Genomic DNA, 22,779 nt, shown 5'->3' on the forward strand with positions numbered 1-22,779 from the left:
AGACCTGTGCTGCCCTCCAGTGCAGTCGGCTGGGAGTCTGTACACCTAAGGAACCTTGATGATAAGCCCTTGTCAAAGTCTTTGGCAATCTATACTCTATTGCAGAACACTGCTGGCCTCCTGACTGGGGACCTGGAAGAAGGACAGTTGGTACATTGTGAGCCTTGGATGAATATTAGTGAACATATACCACTCACAACTGAACTGCTTGGTGGCTTTTCAAAAAGGGAACACATGCCAACAGCACCCAGACCAAGAAACAGATGTCACGCTCCAAGATCCCTCATACTCCTAATCACTACCATAAATCTGTGATGATTTTCCTATTTTTGAACTTCAGGTAAATTGAATTATATAGCATGTACTTTTTTGTATCTAGCATTTCTTTGGTTTTACGTTGTTTGTGCAATTCATCTATGTTGCTGCAGTGTTCATTTGCATTTCTGTATAGTTTTCCATTTTATGAGTATATCACAATGGATTGATACAGTCTATTTTAGAACATTTGGGTTGTTTCCACTTGTGGACTATTAAAAATAGTGCTTCTATGAAGATACTTACACCTGTCTTTTACTGAACACATTGGATGCATTTGTGCTATGATTTCTACTACATTCTTGCCACCCCTTCTAATTCATGTCTCCTCCTAATTAGCACAGTTTAGGGCAGACAGAAAAAGAGGAAACTGAGGTTTGAAAAAATAAGGGAAGATAAAGCATACCTCAAAGCAGTTGTGTAGATCTGAGGTCGATCAAAGGTATTGGGAACAGTTAATCCAGACCTTAAAACTCTCCTGTTGATCACATGCATGGCTTTGTGTGCTGGGGGTGGGACATGAGGAGGGGTATCCTAATACCAAATAAACCCAGAATAAATTGCCCCTTAATCTGCATTATTTGACTCAAAGGAAAAATAAAGGTACAGGTATTTTATTTAAGTGAATGGAGAGGAGGATCTTGAAAAGTCTCCATCCAACAAGGAATAATAATGGAAAATAACTGTGAAGTCCCCATCACTACCAACTTAAGATGCCACTAAAAACCTCTCTAACTGATTTATCTCTATTTTTTTTTCATTTTATAGTGTAGACAACTTGATCAGGGCTATTAACAATGTATTCACAGTTCTAACTTCCTGCATTAGTTTCCTAAGGCTGCCATAACAAATTATATCAAACTAAGTAGCTTAAAAAACACAAATTTGTCCTCTCACAGTTCTGGAGGCTAGAAGTCTAAAATCCAGGTGTCGAGTTGCTTCCTTCTGGAGGCTCTGAGGGAGAATCTGCTCTGTGTCCCTTTCTTGCTTCTGGCGGTTGCTGCAGTCCTTGGGGTTCTTGGCTTATGCACACAACACTCCAAACTCTGCCTCCACCTTCATGTCGCTTTTTGCATGCATATGCCTGTGTCCAAATTTCTCCTTTTTATAAGGACACCAGTCATATTGGATTAGGGCCAGCCCTACTCTAGTATTACCTCATCTTAATTTGATTACAACTACAAAGAACTTATTTCCAAATTAGGTCACAGTCACAAGTTCCAAGTGGGCATACATTTGAGAGAAACACTTTTCAACCAGTACACCCTCTACTTGATGTTTTCTTCATAATCTTAAAGTTAAATGTGATTTTTTTTTTTGCACATATGTATCTAGCAGCACAATTCTTGCTCTTGTGTAGGGAACTCAGATATATAAAATGAGCCTTGAGTTGGAATAAGAATGTGAGTTGGGAGTAGAGAAGAGGCTCTTGACTCTTCTGTGATACATGTAACTTTATTGTCATAACTAAGAGACAGGAGAATTGGATGAGGAGGCTCAGAGGACAGTTTCTAGTAATATTTGCCAAGGTTTTACAGCATAGTGAACTAGCTTATATAAACTTGGCATAAAGAGTGTCCAGAAAAGGGGAAACTCTTAACTATAGAAGAAACAGGGGTTCCCTTTATTTTAGGAGCTAATCAATGCTTGCCAACAGTCTAGTTCCAGACAGCCCAAAAGAGTAGAGCTCCTTGAAGATACGCAGACATTTATGAATAAAAGTTGTATATGACTTTTGGCTTTAATCTGTGATCCAAAGTTTATTTCCTCTATACAGTCCTTTGTCAGAGTGCATATGGCATAGCCTCACATTACAATTACGGGGCAGCCTGTAGATGGAAAGTGGGGGAAGGCCATCTTATTCCATAGAGTGATGTTCCCAGTATTGCTGAGAAGGAATGAGGCAAAGCCAAGGCAACAGCTGGAAAACCTCTGGAGAACTGGGAAGGGGTCTGGCTTCTATGAGGCCCTCACCATTGCCACCGCTGCACCTCTGATCTCCCTGTTAGCAGGACCTATGACACCAGAATCGTCAAGGCCTCATGATATGAGTATAACTCTTCTGGTCAATTGTGATGCAAATGAACATTTGATTTCAGGTGGCTGACAAATAATAACCAAAAAAGAGAAATTAGAGAGCCTCAACTTATCACACATATTTTTATTCCATAAAAAGGGAACTCAGATCATTTAGTCCAAAAGAAACACAATTGTGTGTTCTCAGAGATGCCCAAATTTGCTACAATTTTGAATGATCTCTTTTTAACATTCAGACTTGACTAAAGAAGCTGAAGAAATTCTGAAGGCTATTAGCTCTATGGCAAAACAGCTATAGGTAATGATAAAATTCACATTGCAGATCGATTCAGGGCAGAGTAAATTTTCATCAAATCATTCTTCTAAAAATAGAAACTGAGAAGTAATGGTCAGTTTAGGCTTATTTGACTAGAATGTGGTGCTCCTTAGAAACTCTTTTTTAATTGAATTTATTGGGGTGACATTGGACAACAAAACCATATAGGTTTCAAGTGTAACATGATCTGCACACTGCATTGTGTACCAGTCAGCCAAAGGAAAGTCTCTTTCCATCTCCTTTTATCCTCCCTTTGTACTTCTCCACATCCTCCCACCTTCTTTCCCTCTGGCTATCACCATACTTTTATCTGTGTCTATGTGTTATATGTATATATATATTTCTTTTTAATCCCTTCACTTTTTTTCACCTAGTCCCCAACCCCCTTCCCTTCTGGTAGCTGTCAGTCTGTTCTCTGTATTTTTTAGTCTGTTTCTATTTTGTTTGTTAAGTTATTTTGTTCATTAGATTCCACATACGAGTAAGATCATATGGTATTTTTCTTTCTCTGACTGGCTTATTCCACTTAGCATAATATTCACCAGATCCATCCGTGCTGTAGCGAAAGATAAGATTTCCTTCTTTTTTATAACCAGTTGTATTCCATGATGTAACTGTAACACAGTTTTTTTTATCCACTCATCTACTGATGGGCATTTGGGCTGTTACCAGATCTTGACTATTGCAAATAATGCTGCAATGAACATGGGGGTGCATATATTCTTTTAAAGTAGTGTTTTGGATTTCTTTAGCTACATTGCCAGAAGTTGAATCGCCGAGTCAAAAGACAGTTCCACTCTTAATTTTTTGAGGCAACTCCACACTGCTTTCCACAGTGTCTATACCAGCCTGCATTCCCACCAACAGTGCATGAGGTTTCCTTTTTCTCCACATCCTTGCCAGCACTTTAATTTATCAATGATAGCCAATCTGACAGTTGTGAGGTGATATCTCATTGTGATTTTAACTTGCATTTCTCTGATGATTAGTGATGGTGAGCAACTATCCGTATGTCTATGGGCCATCTCTATGTCCCCTTTGGAGAAGCGTCTACACAGATCCTTTGCCTATTTTTCAATCAGACTGTTTTCTTGGTGATAAGTTGTATAAGATCCTTATATATTTTGGTTTTAACCCCTTATCAGACACATCATTGGCCAATATGTTCTCCCATCCAGTGTGTTGTCTTTTCATTTTGTTGATGGTTTCTTTTGCTGTGCAAAAAGTTTTAATTTGATGTAGTCCTATTTGTTTATTTTTTTCTATTTTAGTCCCTGCTCAAGGAGATATGTTGGCAAAAATATTGCTACAAGAAATATCTGAGGTTTTACTTCTTATGTTTTATTCTAGGATTCTTATAGTTTCATGACTTATCTTTAAGTCTTTTATTCCTTTTGAGTTTATTGTTATGTGTGGTATAAGTTGGTGGTCCAGTTTCATTTTTTGCATGTAGCTGTCCTACTTTTTCAACACCATTTCTTGAAGAGACTCTTTACTCTATTGCATGTTCTTCCCTCCTTCATCAAATATTAATTGACCATAAAGACATGGGTTTATTTCTGGGCTCTCTGTTCTCTTCCATTGATCTAAATCAATGCCAGTACCAAGCTGTTTTGATTATTCTGGACTTGTAGTACAGTTTCATATCAGGTAGCATGATTCCTCCAAATTTTTTTTCCCTCAAAATTGCTGAGGTTATTTGGGGTATTTTGTCATTTCATATAAATTTTTATATGAATATTTTAGAATATTCATATAAAAATAGAATATTTTACTATATCTGTGAGAAATATCATTGGTATTTTAATAAGAATTTCATTGACTCTGTAGACTGCTTTGGGTAGTAGGGACATTTTAATGATGTTAATTTTTCCAACCCGTGAACATGGTATACACTTCCACTTACGTGTATCTTCCTCACTTTCTTTCTTCAGTATCCTGTAATTTTGAAGGTACAGGTTTTTAACCTCCTTGGTTAAATTTATTCCTAGGTACATTTTTGTTGTTGTTGCTATAATAAATGAGGTTTTTTTTTTAAATTTCTCTTTCTGATAGTTCATTACTGGTGTATAAAAATGCTGTTGATTTTTTAATACTAATTTTGTATCCTGCTACTTTACCAAATTTATTCATCCATTCTAGTTGTTTTTTGTGGAGTCTTATATACAGTATCATGTCATCTGTGAATAGTAACAGTTTTACTTCCTCCTTACCAATTTAGATGTCTTTTATTTCTCCTTGTCTGATTGCTGTGGCTAGACTTTGCAGTACTATGTTGAATATAAGTAGTGAAAGTGGACACCCTTGTCATATCCCTAATCTTAAGGGAAACAATTTTAGTTTTTGCCTATTGAGTATGATGTTGGCTGTGTGATTCTCATATATGGCCTTATTATTTTGAGATATGATCCCTCTATTCTCACATTGTTGAGAATTTTTATTATAAATGGGTGCTGAATTTTTTCAAATGCTTTTCTGCATCTATTAATATGATCATGTGATTTTTATCCTTCACTTTATTTGTGATGTATCACATTTGTTGATTTGCAAATATTGTAGCACCCTTCCATCCCTGGAATAAATCCCACTTGATCATGGTGTATTAGCTTTGAAAACTGAAAAGTAGTTGTCAAGTTAGACCTAAGATTTGAATAGAATGTGGCTGCTCCTTAGAAACTCTTAAAAGGAGGGCCTTTGAGGCTCTCATACTAAGACTGATAAGCTCTGCTGGCTTTTTTCTGACTTTTCTGAGATATACTAATCTCAGCTGGCAAAGAACACATGCTGAGTGCAGGCTGAAGTTCAGAGAAAGATCACAAAAATATCATGGAAGTAGATGTGAGAAAAAAGCTCACCCAGAAATTAAAGTTCTGATGAAAATGCCATCCATCTGTCATTAATTTTGTAGTGGAGTTGCAGCTCCCCTGCAGTTAGCTTCTAAAATCATTACATAAGAGAGAAGCAGCGTATCACCTTGAACAATCCTCAAAAAGTCCCACATTTTACATATCTTCCAGCATTTCCTTCATTGTTGAAAGCATTGACTGTTTCTTTGGTTGAATGCCAAATGAAGTTGTTGACATAGGTTTGAGGGCCATTTCCCTTTAAGCCCTAGAATCACACTTAGCTCATGAGATGTTTGTACTGTGAGAGACACACATGATCTTATACAACTTAAGGCTTCATGCATCTAGAACCACCACCTTGGATCTCTCTGGGGTATATGTTCATGAGTCAGTACGACTGACCACTGTTTAACAGGTTTTTCTTCTTTCTGAAGTCATAAAGTTGAATTCAGAGAAGTGAAATATAATTTTAATACAACTTTACTTCAAGCAGACGGTCACTTCTGAGAGGTGATGCTAAAGGTATGTGAATTACCTGCCCTCTTGTATGCTGTGTCTGTGGGTTCCATCAAAACCAATAAACCAATCCAATTATGGTTAGTAGTTTAAGAAGCTTCTTAGTGGCAGAAACACACCTAGAATTAAAACAAATGAACTTAAATATATCATTGGTTTTGTGAGCCTCTAAACTTACAGACTATAAACTATAAACTTTTAAAGATATGTTTTATGAAAAATCACATTACTGCAAGTTGGAGACAAGCAAGAAGTAAATGTAAATAAATGTCATCAGCCAAAAATAATGGAACTAATCAAGTGGTAGAGAGTGAGAGATATAGATATTGATTTTGTTACTAGATACTGGATTATAAAATAAAGCCAAATATAATTTCTTTTTAACAAAAATTATTTTTAGCATCAAGTAAACAATAATAAGCTATGATCAGTGGAAGATGTTCAGCAAAATTTTTTTAGTAAATTAAAATTAAAAGAATAGAAGTCATAGGGATAGAGTAATTTATTTTAAAATATTGTCATTTTATTTTTTAATTAATTAATTATTTTAAATGTATAAATCATGTTTATTCTATTACAGTTGTCTCTATTTTTTCCACTTTACCCCTCTCTACCCATCCCACCCCCAACCCCCACTCCCATAGTCAATTCCCACTCTGTTATCCATGTCCATGGGTTATTCATACATGTTCTTTGTCCAGTCCCTTCCCCTTCTTTCCACCATTGTTCTCTTTCTCCATCCTCTCTGGTCACGTTCAGGTCGCTTCATGTTCCCGTGCCTATGATTTATTTTGATTATTAGTTTATTTTGTTAAATAGAGTCCACTTATAGGTGATATCATATGGTATCTGTCTTTCATCAACTGGCTTATTTCACTTAGCTTAATATTCTCTGGTTCCATCCATGTTGTCACAAAAAGTAGGAGTTCCATCTCTCTCTCTCTCTCTCTTTCTTTCTTAAATGCAGATTGATTTTATTTATTTTTTAACTGTAAAAGTTAATTATAAAATATTAAAAAAATTTAAAACCACTATAAAGTCTCAGCAATTAAGCCAACATGACACCAGCACAGGAATAATCAAGTAGATCAATGAAATATAATGAGTGTTCTAGAGACAAACGTATATATCTATTTAACAATATAGGATTAAGTTGATATTTCACATCAATGGGTAAAATAAGGCTTATTCAATAAATAAAGTGCATGGACCACTATTAACTTGAAATAAAACAAATATAGAGCCCTGTTTCACACATTATATAAGAAATATTCAGGTTAAAAATCAATATGTAGAATCTAAGGAGTTTCAGAAGTAAGTAGAACTAATATTTTTTGTGACCTGAAGTAAAATATTCAAACCCAGAAGCTATAAAGTAAATATTAACAATATGACTATATTAAACATTTAACTATATAGTAATATACATATAAAAAAGTTAAAGGACAAGGAATAGAATGGAAAAGTATTTGCAACACATCTAAGACATGGTTAATAGGTTTTGGGGGGGTTGGAAAAAAGTTCTATAAACCTTTAATCAATAAATAGATAAAGACTACCAAAAAGTCATTTTTGAATAATAGTTTTTTTAATAATAAAAATAGGCAAGAAATATACTAAAACAGGTTTAGTTTCAACAAATAGTAAAGGAACAATTAAAATATTGTCAAAATCAGATTAATGAGTATTAAAAATATTGGTATTATCAAGTATTGGAAACTGTGAAAGGAATTGGGTATTCATAGAAACTTTTTTTTTCATCTTAAAACAGTCCCTTTAGCATATTTTGCAGTGCTGGTTTGGTGGAGGTGTATTTTTTTAGCCTTCTTTTGTCTGGGAAACTCCTTATTTCACCTTCCATTTTAATTGAGAGCCTTGCTGGGTAGAGCAGTCTTGGTTGCAGGCCTTTGCTTTTTATGGCTTGGAATATTTCTTGCCTTTCCCTCCTGGCTTGCAGTGTTTCTGTTGAGAAGTCAGATGCTAGCCGTATTAGGGCTCCCTTATATGTTACTACCTCTTTCTCCCTTGCTTCCTTTAGGATTCTCTGTTTGTCTTTGATATTTGCCATTTTAATGATGATGTGTCTTGGAGTGGGCTTCTTTGTGTTCCTCTTGAATGGGGCCCTCTGTGCTTCCTGGACTTGTGTATCTTTTTCTCTCCTCCAATTAAGGAAGTTTTCCATCATTACTTTATCAAACAGGTTCTCTATCCCTTCCTCATCCTCTTCTCCTTCTGGTATCCCTATTATACAGATATTATTACATTTCAAGTTGTCCTGCATTTCCCTTAATGCCTCTTCATTCTTTCTGAGTCTTTTTTCATTTTCTTGCTCATTCTGGGAGCTTTTTTCTACATTATCCTCCAACTTGCTTATTCGGTCCTCAGTTTCATCTAGCCTGCTTTTGATTCCTTCTACTTGTTCTTCAATTCAGAAATTGTATTCTTCATTTCCTCTTGTCTGTTATCGATAGTTTCTATGTCCTTTTTCATGCTGATATATTTTGCAGTAAGTTCCTCATAGTTTCCCTGCAGTTTTTTGTAATTTTCTCTGAGCTCACTGAGCTCATCCAGCTTCCTTAGAACCATTGTTTGGAACTCAATATCAGAGAGTTTACTTGCCTCTATTTCATTTCATTCTCATTGCAGGGATTCCTCCTTTCCCTTCAAGTGGGGCGTATTTCTTTGTCTTCCCATTATTTGTGAGACTCTTCTTTTTTGCTTCTGATTTTTAAGTTGATCTGTCTTGATTTCTTGACTTTGTGGTGTGAATTTCTGTGGTTGGAGACCACTGTTTTTACTTTCTGGATCTGCCCTCTGATGATGTCAGCTGTTGACCCTGTCTGACCTTAGGCAGTCTGTTTGAGACTTCCAGTAACCTACTGTTTGTTGTTATCCCCTGCAGCTGTTAATCTAGTCACTCTGCATTCAGCAGGCCACGGTAGACAGCTCAGGGCAGGGCGGAGTCCCTCCTGGGGGTGGGGTTATTGGGTCCTCTGACGCTGATGCCTATGGGGGAGGAGTCCGCACTGGGATCCCGCCAGCTAATCTCCATTCTCTCCCTAAAGCCCCCATCCCCAGGCTCTCCTTGAGTGTCACTAGACCTCTCTGCACCCCTTTTAGCCAGGGATCTACTGTCTGTGGTTGCACTCAGCAGGCAGCTTAGACAGCACAGGGCGGGGTGGAATCCCACCTGGGTGTGGGACTATTGGGTCCTTTGATGCTGGTGCCGCTCAGGGGCTGGTCTCTGCCTGACCAAGATGGGGGATGAGTCAGCACCGAGATTCCGCTGGCACTCCCTCAGTTCTCTCCCCAAAGCCTCCTTCCCCAGTCTCTCCTCAGGCATCTCTAGCCCACTGTGCCCCTAACTTTACCAGAGACCAGGGTAAGTGGCTGCAAATAAAAATTTTGCATTGGCCCTATAGAAGGCTCTTTGTGTCTCCATCTGCCTATCTCTAACAGAGAGCAACCCTGCCACTTTTCACAGCTGGCCGTTTTCTGTGTACTTTTTGGGCTCTGGTGCTGTGGGCCTAGATCCCACTTTTGGTTTAGACCCCACTCTTCTCAGAGGGATCCAACTGGCCATTTCAATATCCTTCCGGCGCTGCCACCCATGGGTGCCCTGCCCGCCTTCTCAGGTCTCTACCGCACTCCTTACCAGTTAGATTGCGCTAAAGCCAATTCTGTCTCCGAGGTCACAAGGCTCCTCTCTTGCTCTTGTTCAGTTGTTTGTTCCAGGTGATTTCTCCACAATTTAGTTGTAATCCCAGGTTGGTCCTGGGAGGAGGTCAGTGTGACTTCCACTCACTCTTCTGCCATCTTGATTACTCTCCAAGATATTGTCATTTTAAAGCAAAATCTTATTGAATTATGTACAATTTTAAACAAATTCTTCACCAAAACAGATGAAAAGCTTTGGCAAGCCTTGTCATTATCATAGCATTCTCTGCCCCAAATGATTGTGGGGGAACCAAACATATGAGTGGACTTTTTTTTTTAAACCAGTTTTAGCAATGTTTATTTTTTTCTCCAAGCCAAACTCTGCCTTCACTTCATTCTCTCTTGGAGTAGACAATTTAAATTTCATTAGAGCTGATAAAATTTGTCTCAAAAGCCAGTCTGGAAAGCTTCTAAAATTCAACAACTGACCTGTATGGGTAAAAAAAATTAAAAACTCTTCCTTGAATCTGTAATATTGAAGTTTCACTCTGAAGAGAGAGAGCAAAAATGAGAGGGTAAAAATAATTGGAGCAAGCCAGTCCCACAGCCTCATCCACCCCCAGGGACAGCCCACTGCAGGAAGATAAGTTGTCTCACTTAAAAATGGATCCATCTAGTGTGGCCAGAACAGGAGTCAGGTATGGATTCTTGTGCTGGGTCGGGCCTGGAAACTGGATGTGTGAAGGGATGTGTTTACCTTATCATTTGTCTAAAGACAAGGAATAAAAATGCATTTTCCCAGCAATAGAAAATCTGGGAGCAAATCTTATTTGTTGTAGAAAGATTGACACAACTATTCTCAACTTGTCAAAGATAAACAACATTTTGTGCTCCATCATGAAGTTAATTACCCCCTAAGATCACCATAATATTGTCACATGTGCACACATGCACATACCTATATAAACATCGCACACATGTTCACCCACACACTCACTGCTAAGCACACGAATTGCTCTTCCTCCTCTCCAGTGTACAGATGTGGCACTATATACACAGCTCATGCACCCCACTGCATTTTTTTTCCTGCCAATGTACTTAGTATGTGTGGTTGAGGCATGGTGCAGAGAAAGCTGAAACAAAGTGCTCATCAAACACAGAAGACTAATTTCTAAGTAAAGACAAACATGAAGAAAGCAAGGGTACTGCCAGCATCTTCCACACAGAACTTCACTATTTCTGTTCTGGGACTTTCCTAGGGATACCCACCAACTCCAGAGTGGTGTGTGTGAAAGGGTTATGTGGACAGATGCCCATAAAAGTTTAGGTCAAGACCACCAGCCTTTCTTTTCCCTTCTGAACCAAGCCAGAATTTGAATTCAGGTCTCCAGAGGGGAGAGCTTGCCAAGCCATCCTCTGTAATAATAAGAGCCACATCCACTGCAAGAAGGAGTTCTGGGAACGTGGGGGAAAGCTTAGAGAACTGGCCTTTGACATTCCCCACAACCCAAACCAGCATGTTCCTGAAACTCTAACATGGTCCCGTTGAGGGACACTTGGCTGTTTGTTTGTTTGTGTCCCTTGGATTCCTACTTTTACACAAAAGCAGAGAAAGGGGCAAAAGACATTAAGAGCAATGGTACATTCTTGCCATATTTCTCATCCATTCAGAACTAAGAAGCATCAGAAATCTTGTGGGAAAGTCACTTCTCAGGAGATTTCTAACCCGATTTCTCAACTAAAGTGGTCTGCAGTTTTTGCCTCAGTTTTAGATAAGATCCTAATTCCTGGTTTCTTCCTTGCTCAAGTTTCAAATTCTTCTCAAATTTACATCAATCATTCTAAGAGACAAGAAAAATATTTCACATAACAAAAGTTGCTGGTTTTTTAACATATCTTTGGTCTGAATTTATAAGACTTTCATGTTTCTGAAGAAAAACACATTATCTCCTGACAAAGGCCTCTCCCCCATCTCACTCTCTCTCTCACACACGCAATCCGAAGCACACTCTCACCACCACCACCACAGACTCCAACACTGAGCCACTAAACTAAGTGTGCTCTAAACACAATGTATGAGGAAACCACAGAAATGAATACAACTAAGGTAAATAAGATCCAGTGATCAAATGTATCTAATTTGTATTCATAATATTTGGGAGTTATGCAATCTTCTTCAATTTGAAAGACATCTTCCAGACCACACTGGTTTTTCCAACAGGACTTGCCTTTTGCTTTTAATTATTGAACCTTAAGAATTCTTGCTGTAGTTTGGGGTTAGCTTGTAATCCTTGATATAGGAAAAAATCCAACCCTTAAACCCTTCTATATTCCAACACTTCCAAAATAGACTTCTGTGGCCCAAGTCACCATTAATTAACTATGAGAGTGAGTAAAGACAGGAGAGAAATTGAGAAACTAGGCTCCCAGCAAGCCTGGCCTCAAATAGCAGTATGTAAATGAATACTTCTTGTCAAGAACCTTAGTTAAATAAAAAGTACAGGAAGTGTGTCAATAATAGAGTATGCAGTGAGGAAGAAGTGAACTCTCAGTATTAATACTTGCATTTTAAGAGATTTTGAGCATCTTTATGGTAAATAGTAACAAGGTGCTTGAAAACATTGTCCACATTTTAAGAAATATATTCTGAAGTTCTATCTTATCATCACTAATAATCCCTATATGATTGAAGGAATCTATCCTACCCAAGGTCCTACCCAAAGGTATAGCAATGCATGGAGGATCCCTACAATGAGTTATCATTCATCTTTCCTCCTGGGCCTGCAATGGGGATAAGAGGCCTTACTCTCCTTGTGCAGTAAAGGAAGCCATCCCATTGCTTTACCCATGAAGCACACCCATGCAGTCTATCACCACATACCATCTCTCGTGAGCCACTGCCTCTGTATTAACCATGCCTTTTATAATCTGTATTATGATATTTTTATGTCTTGAGTACTTGCTAACTTTGAAGGGACTGCCCTCACAGGGTTAGTCAGTTCCTGGAGGTTATAAAGAACCACCTGCAAGTGAGATTTGCATATGCAAACCATTTGATCCAGACCTCGTATGCCAAATACCTCCTCTGCAAGCTTCCACATTCTGGCCCACTGTCTCTCTGCCTGATCACCCAGGGCCAGATACCAAAAATTTAGAGACAGCCCCTGTTCCCCAGAGCCCACTGAAATTTTTCAACCTGGCCAGTCCTGACCTCCTTATCTTGCCTCACCTGTTTCATTACCCAGAAACCACAACAAAGGCTCCTGCCACAGTTTTTCCTTTGTTTTCTGACAGATCTTGGTGCTTCCCTGTGCATGTCGGTATAATCCTTCCTCTTGGGAACTGTGAGTAACTATACTCTCAGTGGCAATTGTCTCCTGATCTGTTGGCCTCATCATACTTGAATAATAATAAAATCTATATTTTAAAACAGGTATTTATAGCTAGAGTCATGAAAGACCCAGGAATTCCTTCTTAAAAAGAGCAGGTTTTTTTGTTTTTGTTTTTGTTTTTTAGCAAATCAAACATAAAAAAAGGAACAAGGAACAAAAGCACTAATAATTTTTAAAAATAAAATATTTCCCATCAATTTAAGGTACATATATTTGCAAGAGTGTACTGTAGAAAAATGGATACTCTCTTAGATTGTTGTGAGACAATTAAGTAAGAACAAAGTTTCTGTAAGGCTATTTGACAAAAGTATTTAGTCTTAGAAATATCCACATCCTTTGATGCAGAAATTCTACTTTCACAGATCTATCTATGAAAAAAGCCTGAAGATCTAGTAAAATGATTTTTAGTAAAATTGCAATGAGTTGGGGCTGGAAGTGGAAATCAACTACAAATTATACAGTAACAGAAAACTGGTTACTGGTAAATAACTAATGGTAGATACAGAACATGGGTTGCCATTCTACCATTTAAAAATGATGGTGTAGCTTATTATGTATTAACATAGAAAAATGTTCACAACATAATTTTATTTTTTTCAATTTCTCCAGCATTATTTTTTTAAATATTTTGTTGTTCAAATGTACACTTGTCTCCATTTTCCCGACATCACTTTTGCCTGCCTCACCCACCCCGACTTCCCACCCTCAATCCCTCCCTACTTTGGCTTTGTCTATGGGTCTTCTATACATGTTCCTTGATTTGACCCTTCCCCTTCTTTTCCCCATTACCCACTTCCCTCTCCTTACTGTCAATTTGTTTTTTCTTTCAATGTTGCTGGTTATATTTTTCTTGCTTGTTTGTTTTGTTGATTAGGTTCCACTTATAGGTGAGATCATATGGTATGTGTCTTTTACCCCCTGGCTTATTTCACTTAGTATAATGCTCTCCAGTTCCATCCATGCTGTTGCGAAGAGTAGTAGCTCTTTCTTTCTGCTGCGTAGTATTTCCTGGTGTAAATGTACCATAGTTTTTTGATTTCCTCATTTATTGGTGGACACTGAGGTTACTTCCAGCACTTGGTTACAACATAATTTTAGTAAAACAAAATATTTCAAAGTAGTGTGTTTAAAATTATAAAAAAATTTTTAAACTGTAAATACAGAGTACCCCAACTAAAGATATGAAGAATTTATCAACATATGCCCTGACAATTAGAAAAACAAATATGGAAAATTCTGGTCAAGGTGGTGGCATAGTTAAACACAATTCACCTCCTTATACAAGCACACTGAAATTACAACTAAGCTATAGAACAAGTCATCAGTTAGAACCACCAAAAACTGAGCTGAATGTAAGTCCTACAACTATGGAATTAAAAGAAAAAAACAACTATGGAATTAAAGAGGAAACTACATCAAGAATGGTAGGTGGGGCAGGGATTTAGAACAGGCTGGTCCCACACCCACATTTGACAGATAAAAATTAGTAGGGATAGTTCAGTGATGAGGGGTCCCAGCCCACACTAGGCTCCCCAGCCCAGGGTTCCAGTGGCAGGAAGATAAGTCACCATAACTTCTTCTGGATCTAAAAACCAAAAGAGATTGAGACTGTGGAAGACAGAAAATGCTACACTCCCTGGCAGATCCTCTTAAAGGGTCCATGCATGGACTCACTTGGACTCCCTCTGAACTCCAGCATGGAGACAGTAGATTGAAAAGCATCAAAGACATACAGGAAGGAATTGAATTGTCCAGCAGCAGGCAGAGGCCACTGTTCCCTTTCTGAGCCCTCCCTCCACAGAGTCACAGAGCCAGCTGGGCACCATATCAGAGACTTCATCAACCTGTCTCACACTGTTTGCCCCACCCTGGTGATCCCCTGAGGTCATGCCCCACCCAAATTTCAGGCCCACTCAAGCGCTTTCCAGAGACTTTTTCATATAACTGACTTGTCTTGGTCTATGCTTCAGATTTTCCTAAATTCTCTCAAACAAGCAGCATTTCAATGAGCCCCATACCTCTAGTTAAGTTGTCCCAGGTCTGGAACTAGCAGCAGCCAGCCTTGGTTCACAGCTTGGCCTCACCTGGGAACCTCCAAACCCAGCACAAATAGAAGCTATTTGAAGATCACATTGCAGCTTATGCTGTGTGACCCTGGACAGAACACAGTTGTTGGCTGACCTTGGATGTGCCAACAGCAATCAAGGCTCAACTACAACAGGAAGGTGTCCACAGTCTATATAGTGGATGTACCTCGAGTGCTCAGCTTGGGTGATAGGGAAGGCTATGTCACTGTATACTACAGGACACCTACTATATAGGGCACACTATCAAGCCTGGGATATGTAGCAGCTCTACCTAATACATAGAAACAAACACATGGAGGCTGCCAAAATGAGGAGACAAAGAAACATGACCCAAATGAGAAAAGCAGAACAAACTTCCACAAAAAGAACTGAATTGGAGACGAGTGATCTACTAGATGCAGACCTCAAAACACTAGTTACAAGAATGTTCAAGGAACTTAGTGAAGACCTCAAAAGCATAAAAAAATTCAGTCAGAAACAAAGGATACACTAATTGAAATAAAGAAAAATTAACAGGGGATCAACAGTAGAGTGGGTGAAATTGAGAATCAAATCAGTGATTCAGAATACAAAGAGTGAAAAACAACCAATCAGAACAAGAAGACAAAAAAGAATCTAAAAATCTTATGGGGATAATGCAAGGAGCCTTTGGGACAACTTCAAGCACACCAACATTTGTATCGTGGGGGTGCTAGAAGGAGAAGAAAGAAAGAAATTGGAAACATATTTGAAAAAATGACTGAAAACTTCCCTAATTTGGTGAAAGAAATAGACATAAAAATCCAGGAAATGCAAAGAGTCCCAAACAAGATGGGCCTAAAGAGGCCCACACCAAGACACATCATAATTAAAATGTCAAAGGTTAAAGACAAAGAGAGAACCTTCAAAGCAGCAAGAGAAAACTAGTTACCTGCAAGAGAGCTCCCATGAGACTGCTAGCTGATTCTTGAAACTTTGCAGGCTAGAAGGGATTGGCAAGAAATATTCAAAGTCATGAAAAGCAAGGACTTACAACCAAGATTACTCTATCCAGAAAAGCTATCATTTAGAATTGAAGGACAGATAAAGAGCTTCCCAGATAAGAAAAAGCTAGAGTTCATCAGCACCAAAACAATTTTATAGAAATGATAAAGGGCCTTCTTTAAGATGGAGAAGATCAAAAATATGAACAATATAATGTCAAATAATATCTATCAACAATTGATTCTAAAAATCAAATATACAGGCGGAACAGAAACAGAATAATAGACACAGAGAACATTTTGATAGTTCCCAGATGGAAGAAGGGTCAAGGATATGTGCCAAAAATGTGAAGAGATTAAACACAAATTGATAGTTGCAGAGTAGTCATGGGGAGATAAAGTACAGCATAAGAATAGAGTAGTCAAAGAACATATATATGCATGACCCACAGATATGGACAACAGTGTGGGGATTACTTGAAGAAAGAGGTGGCTGGGTAGAGGGGAGGGAAAGGAGAAAATCTGGGTCAACTGCAGTAGCATAAACAATAAAATATAATTTAAAATCAAGAAAAATAAATATGAACAAGTATTTGCTTGGAATGTCTTAAAAGCACACTTCAATACTAATGTGTTACGGAGAAAAATGTTGGTTCCATCGTATCCACAGAAAGGTTATTGGAGCCCTAGAAACCTATTTCAAGGCTTGAAAGGGTATGCTCAAGATATAAATAATGGTTATCTCTGGATGATGAAATCATGGGTACTTTTAAAGTTCTCTTTGTTTTGCTTATTTGCATATTTAATATTTCTACAATGAACGTATTTATTATGTGTTAAGAAAAAAATGTGCTATTTTAATATTCTTAAAATAATATCTTAAATTATGGACAGAAAGGTTAACTCAAAAGAGACATTGACATACCTCACCCAAGAGAATATAGTGTCTCATTTTTAGGACTGTCAAGATTCCTTTGGGTCTACCAGGTTAATTCGCACAATGGGGAATGACAACCTGATTTGCCAAGGGACTGTATTTTGTAGGCCAAAGAACAGGGCCTATAGATTGGCAAATGGGCTTACTTTTTGAAAGTAAGACCATCCCAGAATATGGCAATCATGCATTTGCTAAACTATTCTAGCATTTGAAAATAGCAGACCCACAATTCAAGGATTAAAGGAAAACCAAGCCAAAGAAAAAGCAAACAAAAAAATGAATGTGCAAACATTGTTTCTGAACACCGAAGCAACTGTCCTGTGTTAAATTTGATTCACTTCAACTCAGCAACATTAGGGAAGATTTCATCTGTGCCAAACAGGGACTGGGTGCTAAGGGCAGAGGGGTGAATAGAACATTGACTTTGTCCAATGCAGGGTAGTTTACCTTTTTCTAGCCTGGTGCGCTGCTCTTTCCAAAAACACCAGGCAAATTTCTGGATACCAGGTCAGAGGGAATTACAAAGGTCTCTGGATGTGTGAATGCAGGGAGCTCTGAACAAAACAATTCTAAAGTCAAATTCCAGTGACTGCTGTATAAATTAACTACCCTGAGCTTCAGTTTCCAAATTTGCAAAATGAGGATAATAACAAATGCTTCATAGAGATGCTGTGAAAAATCACACCTATGAGATGGATAGGTCAGTTCTCCTCTTCCCATTTCTATGAACCGTTCCACAGTTCTACACCCTCCTGAATGAAAGTTTAACACCATTGGAACAGTCCTACCCTGCTTCTTAGCTGACTCAGCATTTTCAGTATATAACTGAGATTGTTATTTCAGTCAACAACAGTTCCAAGAGCACCTTGTGGATGTTGAGCATTGGTACAGAGTTAGCCACAGTCTTCGTTTTATTGCCTGCATTTCCTAAGAACTACCCCTGCAATGTTTTTTATAAAGTAGAATTGTTTGAGCTAGCCAAAAAAAAATTTGTGACATGCTTTTCATATGTCTTAACCTATTTTCTATCACATTTTTTCCTTGGGCGCATTTAAGAAAATTTTTAAAAGAGTTTATTCATTTATTTATTTATTTTTAGAGAGAAGGGAAGGGAGAGAGCAAGGGCAATATCAATGTGTGGTTGCCTCTTGCACGCCTCCTACTGGGGACCTGGCCCATAGCCCAGGCAAGTGCCCTGACTGGGAATCGAACCAGCGACCTGTTGGTTTGCAGGCCAGCATTCAATTCACTGAGCCACATCAGCCAGGGCTATGAAGTTTTTTAACTGTCTTGCAAACCTGATTAATTTTTTAGTTTTACAGACAATGGTCATTCATTTAAATTGCTGCCCAGGTGTCAGAAATGATAAATGTTGTTGTCATAAAATTCAAGTTTTCAAACTCCTAGGGTTGAACAGAAGGTTTCTTCACTGCATCAGCTGACACCCCAGATGCAAGGCCAATTGTTAGTCCAGGTATCACAAAAACAGGTGCCAAAATAAGATGAAATGTGCAAGGATTTTATAAGGGAATGCTATCAAGAATGGGGAGAACCAGCTAAGGCTGGGAGCACTGTCAGACTGTGGTGCAAGGCTGAGAAATAGGGGAGCGGAGGTTGAGGGCAATGTGCTGGACCTCTCTGCAGTCTAAGGACATTCTGAAAGGCTGTCAGGTTGTCCTCCAGTCAATGTAACCTGTCAAAGGAGTCCTGGGTCTCCCAGGAACCAGTCTGCTTCAGTATCCCTGCTGCTTAGTGTTTCTCTGGGAGCAGCCTGTGGAAGTGTGGGCGTAGGGGAAAGGCCCACTACACAGTGATGATTGTAGAGCCAGCAGCTGGCCCCTGGCTGCTTCTACTTCTGGTGTTGGAAGCCTGTGAGACATGTTCTCATAGCCACCGCACCTACACTGAGGGAAACTCATCACTGTGAATGTTCACACATTTGTAAGTACACCCTTCTATGTCACTAGAGTTCCCATAGCAAACACAGAATTTTAATATTACATTACCATAATCTTTGTACTTTCTAATACATGCCTTTATTTATTTTCAGCTAATTTCAGCAAATACCAACTGGGAGCCAGGCACTGTGCTGACTCAAAGTGGACAAAATGCACTGGCTGTCTTGGAGCAGGTCCAGCTCAGCACAGGGAGGGAGGCAGCATGCAAAGGCATCTAGGGAGGGGGCCACACTGAGAAGAAATGGAGTCAAATGAATCAGATGGAGAAGGGAAAACCAAGAGTCTCCAGAGTGTGGGCAAAATTAAACCAGGATATAGTCATGAAGTCAAAGGAAAGAGAGTGTTGCAGGAAAGGGTTAACTTGGTAGACAGATGGAGATGACTTAAGAACTTTGAGTTATAGGCAGGAAAAATGCTCTACAGTAGACAGTGCCCCCCTTATCAGTGAGGGACACGTTCCAAGACCCGCTAGTGGATGTCTAAAACTGCAGATAGTACTGAACCCTTTACATGTATATTATATATTAATACATACAAATAAATATAATGTTTTTTCCTGTACCTATATACATTTTACAGCTTTTCTTTGGCATATCTAAATTGCCAGCATCACAACTCTTACACTTTGAAGCCATTATTAAGTAAAATAAGGATTATTTGAACATAAGCACTGTGATACAACAGCAGTCGATTAGTGGGGAGTATTTACAACATGAATGTGCTGGATGAGGGAATGATTCATGTCCCAGGTGGGATGGGGCAGGACAGCACGGGATTTTATTATGCTACTCAGAACTTCATGCAATTTAAAACTTATGAATTGTTTATTTTGGAATCTTTTATTTAATATTTTTGGAGCACAATGGACCATTGGTAACTTAAACTGGAAAGTTGAGTCATGGGTATTGATGAGACTTGGAAACTTTGACTGTCTTTGCTTAAGTGCCCACAGAGGCAGGACTAAAATTCATTCTGGGGCTTATGTTCTGATTATCTATTCATTGCTGTTATTTTCACAGCCACTCTGATATTCCAGGGTCTCCTCATCTTTTTTCCTCAGATTCCTCACTATGTCTGAGATACTACTAAGGCTTCATCCAGTTTAATAGTCTGTGATTCCACCAGGGAAGATAATATTGTCATGCAAGGTGTGTCTTGTCACGCTCAGCAACATCCTGTCCAGGTCTCCACTGATCATGCATGCAGGTTCAGGAAAAATTCCAAAAGTCACACAAAACAAGCTAAGGAATAGACTTTAATGAAAAATAGTATTTGCCCAAGGACCAACAAGAAAAGAGAAGGCACAGGTCCCCTTGAACTTTCTGATCTGCAGTATGAGTCCAGGGGAGGGACCCCTCCACAATGTGGGTCCCCTTTTCATGGGTCCATTACAGCAAAACATTCCTGTCAAAGGGGAAATAAACAAACTGCTTGGAGCCAGACAGTCTGGGTTTGGGGCATCAGCTATTTACAGGAGTAAACCATTTGTTACAGAATATCGGCCACCCTGAACCTGAAGATTTTAGGGGCCTGTGGGAATTTGCAGTCTCCCTGCAAAAGAAGGAAGCTCCAGTCTCAAAGAAAGTAAGCTCAGGGGAGCTCCTCCCACTGGAAAAGTAGAGGTCCTTGGTACCAGGGAGCTTATCAATCATGTGACATAAAGCCAAACCCCATGAGCAGTTTCAGACAAATCTGCATATTGCACCACAGATCTGCAGCTAAAATATTATACAAATGATAGGTGGCATCAAAAACAGGTGCAGGACAAATGAGATGGCCATTCAAAATGGAAAGAGAGCTTCAGCAAGTGAGATTATGAGGTAGCTTTCATAAAAGAGATAGAATTTGATCAGCACTTGGAGGGATAGGTAAGGCTTGGGAATGTAAGGTGGTGGATATGGACAACTAAGATGTAAATTGGGATGAAATAACAGAGAACAGAGGGGAAATTTGGAGCATGCATCTTATCGGAACACATGTGGCTGGCAATACCAGAAATATCTCAAGCTTTAATAGTATTAACCAAAGTATTGGGAACCATTTCCTCCTACAATTTTATATCAAAACAGAGAGTAAAATGGTGGTTACCAAGGGAAGGGGTAGGGGATAAGATTGATGGTATTGAAGGACACAAACTCATCATGAGTACTATTAAATATGCCATGGAGAGCTAATGCATAGTATAATAAATACAGGCAATAATACTCTACTATAATTCTGTAGTGATAAATATCACTACATATTACAATCATATCACAATATATAAATGTATGGAAGTAATATGTCATACACCTTCAATTTATACAATGTTACAAATTTATTCAATTTTTAAAATCTCAGAATAGAATTCAGAAATATAATTTCAATAAGGTAAATTATAATAGTGGCAGTTTCGACTCAGTGAGCACTTGATGGTGTTTGCTTTGCTTTGCTGATAGTTTGATCTTTGGGTCCATTAGAATCCAACATAGCTTTTTGGCTTTTTATTGTTCTAGAACTCAAATTTTGCTACTTAGGATAGAAATGCTCACAATGGAATTCTTTATTTTCCCTAAATATGCTATTCTTTTCAGCTCAATTTAGATATTTGAGTTCTGAGTATTTCTTGACATTTTGGAGCAAGCTGCCTAGTTTGAAGACACTGCAGGATAAGGAACTTCTGGAATAAAACATGAGCCTCTGAACCTGACAAGAAATGTATAACATAAGTACTTTAGCTCCAGAGAAAGGGGAGCTGGAGGTAAGAGGTGAGGAGGCCTAGCACCCTGCTCCCTCTTCTTGCCATATTGCTCCATTGGCTGCCTTTGTCATTTAAGCTGTGATGTAATTCCAAATAACCCCAAAATGCCTTTCTCTCCTTTATATTGTTTGTCTTGAGGTAGACTAGGTGTTAAAAATAAGCCAGGTTTGAAATCACCAGTCACTCCTGCAGGGAATCTTTTCATATTCCCATAAACTGGAGCACATCGCTCCATCTCCTTCTCTATATCTGAGGTCAAGTCCTGCTCTCTGCTACCCCATTCACCTCTGAGAAAATGCCACAAGTGGATAGTAAATTAACTACATCCATAACATGGCTCTTCCAGTCTATGATGTGCCACTCCAAAGCCTGGGCTGATTGGTGTATACATCCATGCTGACTTCCTCTGGCTCCTGTTTCCAGGTGAAAACATGTGTTTTATTCCAAGCTCTGCAACTAACTCATACTGGGACTTACTGTAAGTCAGTGATTCTGGGTGTATATTTCTTAATCCATAATAAAAGGAAGGTGACAAAGATGAAGCATTGGCACACTTCCCCATTTCCATGTCCATGGCAGACATCATTAATTGGTCATGACACTGATTTCCAAAATGAACTCAGAATTCTCAACCCAGGGTTCCATGCACCCACTATCAATTAAATGGTGTTAGCTTTTGAAATAAAAATTATTTGCCATCCTGAGACTAAGCTTTCTTCCAAATCTAACAGTCTATTTCTGCATTAAATAAATACAATGGCTATTAACATTAAGAACGGTGAGACAGATGAACTGATTCCAATGCAAATTCATCTTTTTGTAGTTAATGTTAAATGAAGACTGATCTAATTTTTGAAACCAGCTTATACCTGCATTTGAAGTAAAATATCTCTAAATGCAATGAAGAAAGTTGATGTTCTTTGGGTAGGGCAATAGAATTTCATTGGTATACTTTGAATCCATTCCCAAATAAGAACTAGCTTTTTAAAAAAATAATATCATAGCTCAAATATCCA

The sequence above is a fragment of the Pteronotus mesoamericanus genome, unplaced genomic scaffold (genome assembly GCF_021234165.1).
Source record: "Pteronotus mesoamericanus isolate MK-2021 breed Mesoamerican mustached bat unplaced genomic scaffold, CSHL_Meso_final scaffold_31, whole genome shotgun sequence".
Classification (NCBI taxonomy): domain Eukaryota; kingdom Metazoa; phylum Chordata; class Mammalia; order Chiroptera; family Mormoopidae; genus Pteronotus; species Pteronotus mesoamericanus.